Below are 12077 nucleotides of genomic sequence, written 5' to 3'. Positions count from 1 at the left end.
CACACATCTCCCACAGAGAGACCACACACTTAAAACCTTAAGACAACAACATAGCATGTCTTCATATATATATATATATATAGTATTTTATCCCAGCCCCGTCACAGAGGCCTTTTTGCCTTTTGGTAGGCCGTCATTGTAAATAAAATTTGTTGCCTAGTTAAATAAATAAAAAATAGTCAGCAGATCAAATGTAGAGCCTAAAGTAAGGAAACATATGACAGTTCTATTTGACAATGCATTCACACACTGCACACATCTGAACATGACAATCCCAAAACACCACATCCCATTATATGTATACAATGATGTTAAATAAAACTGGACCTAGAAAACGTACATGGCGATAGGCACGAGAACTGGTAGAAACCCTTGAAGAAGGAGTAGGCCACATAGCAGACCCAGATGTTGCTGGTGGTCCCCATGAGGAGCAGCAGGCCAGCCTGCAGAGCCGTGATCACACCGATCACCGCTCAGACCACACGTTCCAGCGGATCTTCACGAACCTGCAAGCGACGATGATCGCACCTGGGACGAGTTACGAGGTGGAGTTAGTCGAAGAAGAAAGCTGACTAAGTTAATGAGTCAGTAGGTGTTTTAAGGCTTGGGGAACTTCATTTAATAAATGCTGTGTGTGTGTGTGTTTGTAGACACGGGTCACAGAGTGTGATTATCGTATCAAGGCAAACAGAGGGGATTGCTGGTTCATTAAGCCTTTATGTTATTATTAGGCATCAATAACATAATTATACTAAGTCACTATGGGGAGCATACTGTCTGGCATCTCACCTCCCTGTGTGGTTATCATCTAAATGATTGTAATCTTCAACCACCTTTCATCAGAACGTGACTGTTTTGTCTGTTATGTTGTGTCACCACATCACATTCTGCTTCATGGGAATTCCTCTTTCTAGATTGATGGGCTTTGTATGTCTCCTGTCCTTGTCAACTGTTTAGGTGATGTAACTTCATCCTAATTAAATCATTGGAGAGGTCTGTCTAAAACAGTAAGTTTCCCAACTCTAGTCCTCCCCAACAGTGCACATTTTTGTAGTGGCCATGGACAAGCACACCCGATTCTACTTGTCAACTAATCATCAGGCCCTTGACAAGTTGAGTCAGGTGAGTTAGGCCTGGGGCTACAACAACAATGTGTGCTGTTGGGGGTACTGGAGGACTGGGATGGGGAACCTGGTCTAAGAGCAAACCTTTTGACCTGATGTCATGTGATGCCAGAGAACTCATTGGACTGCATGTTGCCAATGGTTCTCTCACTACTACCTCTGCCAACTGCATTGTAGGGGTGTTAATATTTGTACTGAATCACTGACTTGGAGAACACAGGCTCCAACCCTGTCAGACAGTAAAAACCCAGGTGAATGCTACATTGGTTATTAAAACACTTGTATACCTGGCATTGGGGGCCTTTGTTACCCATACAAACTAAAACCCTAAGGGAAATTGATCCCTCACCCAGTAGTGTGGAGACAGCCTCCACCCCTCCGTTGTGACGTGTTTGTTCTCCGTGGCGGGGTACACCTTGTTCCACAAGGACATGGACGTCAACACACCAGGTATAAGCCCGAGTTGAACACCCACCACAGGCTCCACAGTCTGAGGCTGGGCCTCCGCGGCACGTTCCTCAGCTCCTTCAGCATCTGAATGAACACCGAGTCCCTCCAGGAGGAACCAGAGCTGAGAGGGGCCAGGAGGGTGTGTCCATCTGAACCCAAGCCCGCTTCTCCCTGCTTCATCCTGGCCAGCTCTGACTGCGCTGCAGCCCTGCTCCTGGAGGTTCCTCTGGGCAGCGCGGTGGGCCCTGTTGAAGAACAGGACCTCTTGGGCCAGGGCTGGCAGCATGAGAGAACCAGGCCGAAGGACACCAAGCCCAAGGAGACAGCACTGAGTGTGGCGAAGGAGAGCCTGCCCACGGATATCAGCACCTGACCCAGCACCGAGCTGGTAAACACCCCCATGAGGACGGAAGAGCGCGAGTAGCTGGCCACGCGCTGGTAGAGCTCTGGGGTGACCAGGGAGAAGATATAGGAGGAGTAGGCCACGCGTGCTGCCATGGTGATGCCGTGAAGAACTCCATGAACTGCATCTCTAAGAGAGGGAGGACCTAGGAGGATGAGGAGCCAGATGGCCACGTGGCTGAGGCTGGAGAGGACCAGGACGGGGCTTTAGCGCAGGACGTCTGTCAGGAGGAAGACTGGCACCAGCACCGCCATGTAGGAGTAGGACAGGATCGGGTTGATCTCATTGGTCACCTGGAGGAATAGAATGGGGGGCATGAGAGAGAGAGACCACATAGAATGGACTGAGAGGGCTACGTGGAATGTAATTCTCGTTGTAAAAAGTTGTTTTAGCTGAAGGCTATATAAATGTGCAGGCAGGTATTCTCAAATTGCATATTTAGGCTAGTTCCCAGTGAATCCTCGAACACTGACAAATGCACATGCCTCATATGCTGTTTAGAATCACCTTTTGCCAATGCAACAACGTTAATCTCCCTCTACAGGAAATGAGGGGAGCAAAAACCTTCACTGATCCCCTTCATTTGAACTAAGACTACATTGTATTGTATGCTAGGACACCTTCCAATGAGTCTGCAGACTTCAGGCCATTAGGTTCATTAGTTGACACTGAGCCAGACAAGCCTACAGTAACCAATCAGAAAAAGAGACTCTGACCTATTTTGTAGGAATGTGAACTTTGACCATACTGAGGAGGGGTTACCGCACTCACACTGTGATTGCCTTATTACAGTCCAGTGGGTTCCATGACTAAGGAACACTGGAAAATAATAACTGCCACTTTGTTTCAATTACATTGGGATTGAGAGGTTGTTGTTCAAGCTCCAAGTATGAATTCAGTGTCAGCTGATACAGCTTATATCAGGGTTGTCATACAAGGCTATTGCCTACATCGTAGGAAATTGCCTTGCAGCTGCTTCCCATCAAACGGTGCAGTTCCTCCTCCTCGCTGTTAGATTCACTGTAAGTTTACATGCTATTCTGTTAGGTCAATGCAGTCAACCAATCGCTCCAAACAAGAACGATGCCACTTTCCACTTTGCTTCTTAATAGTGATGGGGAAAAAATCCAAACCGTTACATACAGGGAAATTATTTTTTACTATACAGCACCAGTCAAACGTTTGGACACACCTACTCATTCAAGGGTTTTTCTTAATTTTTACTATTTTCTACATTGTAGAATAATAGTGAAGTCATCAAAACTATGAAATAACACATATGGAATCATATAGTTACCAAAAAAGTGTTTAACAAATCAAAATATATTTTAGATTCTTCAAAGTAGCCACCCTTTGCCTTGATGACAGCTTTGCACACTGTTGGCATTCTCTCAACCAGCTTCACCTGGAATGATTTTCCAATAGTCTTGAAGGAGTTCCCACATATGCTGAGCACTTGTTGGCTGCTTTTCCTTCACTCTCCGGTCCAACATCTCAATTGGGTTGAGGTCTGGTGATTGTGGAGGCCAGGTCATCTGATGCAGCACTCCATCACTCTCATTCTTGGTCAAATAGCCCTTACACAGCCTGGAGATGTGTTGGGTCATTGTCCTGTTGAAAGACAAATGATAGTCCTACTAAGCGCAAACCAGATGGGATGGCATATCGCTGCAGAATGCTGTGGTAGCCATGCTGGTTAAGTGTGCCTTGAATTCTAAATAAATCACAGACAGTGTCACCAGCAAAGCACCCCCACACCATCACACATCCTCCTCCATGCTTCACGGTGGGAACTACATATGCAGAGATCATCCGTTTACCTACTTTGCGTCTCACAAAGACACGGCGGTTGGAACCAGAAATCTCAAATTTGGACTCATCAGACCAAAGGACAGATTTCCACCGGTCTAATGTCCATTGCTCATGTTTCTTGGCCCAAGAAAGTATCTTCTTCTTATTGGTGTCCTTTAGTAGTGGTTTCTTTGCAGCAATTCGACCATGAAGGCCTGATTCACGCAGTCTCCTCTAAACAGTTGCTGTTGAGATGTGTGTGTGTTACTTGAACTCTGTGAAGCATTTATTTGGGCTGCAATTTCTGAAGCTGGTAACTCTATTGAACTTATCCTCTGCAGCAGAGGTAACTCTGGGTCTTTCTTTCCTGTGGCGGTCCTCATGACGGCAGTTTCATCATAGCGCTTGATGGTTTTTGCGACTGCACTTCTTTTTTTTTTTTTTTTTTAAATCTTTATTTTAACAGGGAAAACAGACTGAGACCTGGATCTCTTTTACGGCTGTGCCCTGTGTAAACATGTTGACATGTACAGTTTTAGACATACAGACAAGAACATTTCAAACATACAAAAACACAATTCAACAGAAACAATCACAGACAACATCATATTGATCCTCCATAAAAAAAATTTAATGGGCAAGGGACACCAGAGTGTCTAACTTAAGTTGGATCTGCAGTTTGTTCCATAAATAAGGTGCAAAGGAACTGAAGGCAGTCCTACCAAACTCTGTGGAGACCACAGGAGTCTCTAATGTAATCCACATCTGTGATCTGGTTTTAAAATTAGTATATCTAGTGGAAACTAATGATGATATATATGGAGGTAGTTTTAAAAGAAGTGCTTTATAAATAAACAAGAGAGCATGTTGCTCTCGCCTCACAGATAGAGGCCCAACCCACATGTTGATATAGGATACAGTGATGAGTTTTGTAACTATCACCTGTGATAAACCTGAGTGCAGAATGGTAAATAGCATCCAGTGGTTTTAATGTTTTTGCCGATGCATGCATATAGATAATATCACCATAATCTAAAACGGACATAAAAGTAGCCTGCACAATTTGTTTTCTATTTACGGAGGACAGACAAGCCCTGTTTCTGTAAAGGAACCCTATCTTGAATTTGAGCTTTTTTTCCCCAATTCAGTAACATGTTTTTTTAAAGAAAGCCTATCATCTAACCATACCCCTAAGTATTTATATGCAGAGACCTGTTTGATTTGAGTACCATCCAAGCTAGTGATTACAAAAGTGTTTCTAATTGAGAGTTTAGACCTAGAAAAAAACATGACATTTGTTTTCTTAGCGTTTAAAACAAGTTTAAGCTGTAAAAGAGACCACTGTAGTATCCTAAAATCAGACTCCAACTGCATTATAGCTTGGTCCGCTGTTGGAGCAATAGAGTACATCACTGTGTCCATCACAATATCTGACATCATCACCAATGTTGTTTATATAAAGTGAGAACAATAGTGGGCCAATTATTGAACCCTGAGGGACCCCTTTAGGTAACTGTAAGGGGTCAGATTTGACCCCGTTGACCATGACGGCCTGAGTTCTATCTTTAAGATAGTCATAAAACCATCGACAGGCATCAGTGCCCAGTCCTATAGATGACAGCTTACTCAAAAGGATAGCATGGTCTACAGTGTCAAAAGCTTTTGACAAATCTACAAACAACACAGCACAGTGCTTTCTATCATCTAAGGCATATGCAATATAATTTACAACAAGCATAGTGGCCGATGTGGTACTGTGTTTAGATCTAAAACCAGATTGATTGGTGCTAAAAATACTGTTAACAGAAAGAAAAGATTGTAACTGTTTGTTGACTATAGATTCTAGGATCTTTGCCAGACAAGGGAGCCTAGAGATGGGTCGATAGTTATCCAAATCACTACCGTCACCTCCCTTATGTAATGGCAGAACAAAATCTGCTTTCCACACCTTAGGGATATTTCCTGTGCTTAATGTTAGATTAAAAATGTGTGTCACTGAACCAGCAATGATAGGTGCAGCACACTTAAGTAAGTACGGGTCTAAATTGTCAGCGCCTAAGGATTTCTTAGTATCAATGGCACACAGGGCAGCTAGAACCTCTGCTTCAGTTGTTTTCTGGAAACTAAAAACAGGGTTACCATTTTTCAGAGTAACGTTTGAAAAGCAAGACGAAAAATCAACTAACTGGCCAGTACCACAATGGCCACTTTTCCTTTCAAATAAAAAACCAGCAGAGATGAAATGCTTATTAAAAGCATCACAAATGTCATTTTTTACACTTAGAATACAGGAGTCTGAGATAATTTGCTTAGGAAGAGAAACAGCAGAATTCCCCCGTTTCAGTGAATTAACGGTTTTCCAGAATTTTGCAGGATCTCCTGCAGAATCTGTCATAGCATTAAGGAAGTAATTTGATTTTGCCTTTTTGACAGCTGCAGTACATTTATTTCTCAATTGCCTAAAAACAGCCAATCAGCTGGAGTACCTGTTTTCCTCGCCAAGGCCCAGGTCCGATTCTTTTGCAGAAAAATACCTGACAATTCAGGAGAGAACCAAGAACTGGTTCGGTTTCTTACTCTGTGATTCTTAAGCGGGGCATGTTTATCAGCCATAGAGGTAACAATAGAAGAGAAAAAAGCAAGGGCTAAAACCGGGTCCAGAAAGCAGCAAGTGGATAAAAGCTCAGAGTGATATAAGTCAAGGATAAAAGCTTGCTGTGAGAAATGTTTATAATTTCTCTTAGAGATTATACAGGGATCAGAGTGTTTCCGGCTGGTATCTCTAATACAAGTAATAGAGCAGTGGTCACTGATATCATTTGAAAAAAACCCACTGGCTGTGTATTTATGGGGGGTATTTGTTAGAATAATGTCTAGTAGAGTAGATTTTACTGGATTCTTAAAGTTGGGACGGGTTGGTTTAGTTATCAGCTGAGTTAGATTTAGCTCAGTACAAATGTATTTTAGTGGCGCAGTGGTCTAAGGCACTGCATCGCAGTGCTAGCTGTGCCACTAGAGATCCTGGTTCGAATCCAGGCTCTGTCGTAGCCGGCCGCGACCGGGAGACCCATGGGGCGGCGCACAATTGGCCCAGCGTCGTCTAGGGTAGGGGAGGGAATGGCTGGCAGGGGATGTAGCTCAGTTTATAGAGCATGGCGTTTGCAACGCCAGGGTTGTGGGTTCGATTCCCACGGGGGGTATGAAAAAAGTAATGTATGCACTAACTGTAAGTCGCTCTGGATAAGAGCGTCTGCTAAATGACTTAAATGTAAATGTAAATGTTTTAATTTATCGGATACTGGTGAAAGCCAATCCAGGTTAAAATCTCCTAAAATCAGTAATTCAGAGTTTGCATAATTAGACAGTATATCAGATAACTTGCATAGAGTACAAGGAGGAGCTGAGGGGGGGGGGGGGTATACCCCTACTAGAGTTAAATTACCATTATTACCAAGTCCCACATTTAAAACTAGACATTCATATTGCTTTGGGACAGAGGTTGATATGGACACAGAAACATTTAAGCAGCATTTTACATAAATCGCGATACCACCACCTCTACCAACTCTATCAGCTCTATAAATATTGTACCCAATCAATTGAACATCTGAATCAGGCACAGAATCACACAGCCACGATTCAGATACAATCAGTACGTCAACATTTGATTGTGATACCAAAATTTCAATAAAGTCCAACTTTTGGATCAGGCTTCTAGCATTCAAATGAATTACTCCAATGCCATTGCTACGGGAATTCATATCAGATGGAGTATCCAAGGTGGCACCTGAAGCTGCACTGAATGAGCAATAAACCATTTTCAGGCTATTGACAGAGCTCAATTTTATGGGGACAAGATTACTACTAACAATACCTCTCTGCATGTAAGTAGTATTCGCAATACGGTGATTGGACAATAATCTGGGAATTGCAGAAAGGTTGTTAGCTGTAGTTTGTTCCATATTTGCAATTGAGGGACTAATTAATGAAACTGGGAGAGGAGCATTGAACACAGTCTGATAGGGGAGCGTACAATCCCAAAAGTCAATGCCCGAAAATACACAACGTCAGGTATCAAAGGCTCTACATGAGGCAAGAGTAAGAGACATGTTGGTGGAGAGGATGCTGGAGCCATACCTGTTAAGATGTAAATTGTCCCGAAGAAATAGACCTGGTCGGTCTGTAAAAGCTGCAAAGTTATCCACAAAAGGAATTCCCATCGCGCAGCAGTATCCCTTAAGCCAGGTGTGTAATTGGCGTATACGACTAAAAACCATATCCGTGTAGCGTGGGGATGGAAAAGGACCGGAAACAACACACTGCTTCCAAGATTCCAGCAGCGTATTTATCAATGTTTTAAAATCCTCTCTCAATTTCTCTGACTGCTGGAGTTTAATGTCATTTGACCCAACATGAACAATGACAGTTGAAGCGGCGGAGTGCTTGCTAATAAGTAGCGGTAGCATGGAATTTAGGTCAGGGATCGTAACGCCAGGGTAGCAGAAAGTCTCAGCTTTCCGGATTGAAACGTTTCAGACCATGGATGAACCCACCACGAGAACGGAAGGACTACAGATGGGTTTATTGGGTAAATGACAGGGCCTCTCCCGAGTGATCTGCCTCCTAGCAGGTTGAGGGGGGCTAGCAGCTGAGACTGACGACCTAGCGGTAGGCAAGGAGCGCAGATGAGTGTGCTTGGGCACTTCCACCTGAGAGTGAGACGGCAGCAGTAGAGATGTAGCAGAGGGACCCTGTACAGTATGATTGGAATGCACTTCCAGGTCTTCCAGGACCTTGAATCTCCTCCCCAATTGTAGCACTTCCGAAACATTTGATGGATTCCGTTTCCTGGAGTGCTTTACTCCCCGGACAGCAATCCAGGCATCCTGAGGCGGAGCAGAAGGGGTGGAACAGACCGGGCCCTTCGGTTTAGCTCCTAGCCTGGGCCATGGCTCATTTAAGGGAACCGAATGGAGTTTCTCCGTTACAGGCTCCCCAGAAGTGGAGGTGCCGAGCCAGGGGCAGGTGACGTCCTCGATTTTGGAGGTGGTTTGTGCAACCATGGAGTCCAGGAGTTCTTCGTCCTCCTTGATCTGGCGCAAGACAGATACTCTCCCCTCCAGCTCAGCGACTCTCTGGCTCAGGTACTGGCAGGTGGTACATCCAGGGGTGAGCGAAGCCATGAGAGACACGTAACCTCCAAGTATAAAAATAACTAAGACGTTGGTAAAATGTGTTAAATGAAAATTGATTAAACGGTTTAAAAACAGTAAAAGCCGTCAAGTTTGGCAGGTAGCAGCAACAAACAGCACAGCAGCACGGAGACAAGTGACGCGCTCAAAACGGAAGTCACATGTACGAGATAGCCACTGTAAATTAGGATACTGAAGAAACTTTCAAAGTTCTTGACATTTTCCGTATTGACTGACCTTCATGTCTTAAAGTAATGATGGACTGTCGTTTCTCTTTGCTTATTTTAGGGCTATCTTCTGTATACCACCCCTAGCTTGTCACAACACAACTGATTGGCTCAAATGCATTAAGAACAAAATAAAATCCACAAATTAACTTATAAGAAGGCACACCTGTTAATTGAAATGCATTCCAGGTGACTACCTCATGAAGCTGGTTGAGAGAATGCCAAGAGTGTGCAAAGCTGTCATCAAGGCAAAGGGTGGCTACTTTGAAGAATCTCAAATATAAAATATATTTTGATTTGTTTAACACTTTTTTGGTTACTACATTATTCCATATGTGTTATTTCATAGTTTTGATGTCTTCACTATTATTCTACAATAGTAAAAAAAAAAAACTGGAATGAGTAGGTGTGTCCAAACTTTTGACTGGTACTGTATATCATATCGTTTTGACAATTGGCCTCAAAAAAATTTCACTAGTTGGCTGCACCTGCACCAAAATTCCAGTATTTTTCCTTCATAGCATGTTCTCCTTTTTAAATAGGGAGACTATTTGTTTTCAGCACTTTTATTTCCATGACTGATCAAAACTCCTTTTCTCATGGCTCTCTCTTGTCCCTCTGCAGCAGACATATGGTGAGCAATATGTTTGGAACATCGAATCATAATGAAATCAGAGTATCGAATCACAATACATATAGAATCACGAGAACCACAATACATATCGTATCGGCACCTAAGTATCATGATAACGTTGTATCTTTAGGTCCCTGCTAATTCCCAGCCCTACTTGTTAATATAAGTTATTCAATTTCTATGATTCCAACAGTTCACCCTAGTATTTTGATCTTTAACATCAAATCACAACATTTGGTAATATAATCTCAATTCGATTTTTCGCCCACATTGTGCAGCCCTACCTCTTACACATCTACCCACCCTTACAAACTGTGGTTAACTTAAGACACACACACGGATAGTTGCATACACACACCGACCACACACATTGCACTCTTAAGCAAAAAACACACCACACCAACATTACACGCTGTTATAGGGGGATGGCTGTGCATCACTGACCTGTTCCCTGGTGAAGTTCTTCTCCGTGCTGAGCAGGTTTGGTGTTATAAAGGGCTCCCCAGGCTTCAGCTGCACCATAAACCCATAGAAACACAAGAACACCACCGACAACTCCCAGGTCCGGGCTGTCTTGGTCTGGCCGTCTGAGGGGTCCTCAGGTGGGGGAAGAGCATTCTCAGGGTCAGGCTCTCCAGGGGCGGTCTCCTTCAGGTCCAGTTTAGCCTCTTCCTCCACAGCCCTGTCCCCACTCACCATAGCGTCTTTGTCCACCATGGCAGTGGCCTGACAGTGGACACTGGAGTCCCAAGTCTACCTCTGACAGTAAATTACTAAGTGGTAAGCTATAGGGAAGAGGCTTGCTATAGGAATTTTCATACAAACCAGAGAGTAGGGCCTAAACCTCAAATTCAGGGTTTCTACGCAGACAATGAGTAAAGATTCCTGTTAGCACTCTTCCCTTACAAGTTCCACAAAGGATCCAGTGTTAAACATTACAGAGGGGTTGAGGGGGAAACCTTTCACAATGACGAACATGGAGTTAAAGTGCTAGCTGCAGCCATTTTCATACTGTATGTATGAGAGAATGTCAACCTTTGCTCCATTCCATGGATTGCCAATGATTGAAAGCAAGTTAGCTTACAGCTAGACCTCCGGTCATTGTGAACCTGTAAAAGACAAGAATGTTTGCAAATAGTCATGCAAAGTCTATTTTCTGACAGAGTGCTGTATTCTTCATTATCTTGTGGGATGGTGCTCAACCGAAAGCTGTCATTTCCGGGCAGGGACATCAAATCACACTTATTATAGTAACAACGATGGTAAACAACGACCTAACAGATCTGAGCTGTCAGGTCCACGTATTCCAAAAATACATTTTGAATCGCAACAAAAAAGGGAATGGGTGCAGTCAGTGCATTACATAACTTTGTTATTCTCTGTTGGACTGATTTAACTTAGGGGGTTGACACATTCCAAAAATAGATTCATAACGAACGACTTTTGTTACGTCTATCTTTTGACCAGCTATTGCATTGAAGTTTACCAGTTAGATAGCGTTGTAATTGTAATGCTGCATTCATGTGAGACCAGACATACTTTAAGAAGTAATCGCTAAATTGTCTTTGGTGAAATAGGGGTGCAACTTCTGCACGCATGGCTGGCACGAGCCATATTCAATGTTAGCTAACTAGTTAACGTTAGCTAACCAGATTCCAGTCTGGAATACCGAACGTTAGTTAACTAGCAAGCTACATGCTAATGCAGCCAGCTCAACCAAAGGTAGCTAAGCGTGTCTGGCAGAGGTAGCTAAGCTTGTTTTGATAAACCCCTTGCTAGTGAACAATGTCAGAGGCTAGCTACAGCTAACGTAAACTAGCCTAACAATTTAGCTAACCGTCTACAGTAGCTGATATTAGCTAGCTAATGTTAGCTTCATCATGCGAGTTAATATTATCTTATTGCAGGAAACATTGCTGAACTTGACACCAATAATTGGTTTTAAACAATGTACATAGAACTTTATACATTGACAAGGAAAGTATGTAAATCCTACCTCTAATTTCTCCCTCAACTGAACTCGTGTGCGTTGCTGTTGTTCAATGAATGCATTTCAGACAGCGGAGCAGCTGAGGCTGTGAGAATTTCCAAGTAACTATGGGGACTGTAGTTTCTGTTGATTGAACGGGATAATCCAAAATGGACCTAAAAGGTATTTCATAAATTAACATTAATATATTACTCAATGATCAATACTTTCACTAGTTTTAATATCAATGGCTAATAGGCTACATACTATATCTCAACATATTAGGA

General features: G+C 43.1%; 1 pseudogene; it reads right to left on the bottom strand.

Annotated features, from left to right (window-relative positions):
• Positions 1 to 340: 340 nt before the first annotated feature.
• LOC123488331 lies at positions 341 to 11850 on the bottom strand (annotated as a pseudogene).
• Positions 11851 to 12077: the final 227 nt, after the last annotated feature.

Source organism: Coregonus clupeaformis, unplaced genomic scaffold, assembly GCF_020615455.1.
Source record: "Coregonus clupeaformis isolate EN_2021a unplaced genomic scaffold, ASM2061545v1 scaf2187, whole genome shotgun sequence".
In the NCBI taxonomy this organism is placed as follows: Eukaryota; Metazoa; Chordata; class Actinopteri; order Salmoniformes; family Salmonidae; genus Coregonus; species Coregonus clupeaformis.
The sequence above is the reverse complement of the archived record's forward strand: the minus strand, read 5'-3'. Positions and strand labels throughout refer to the sequence as shown.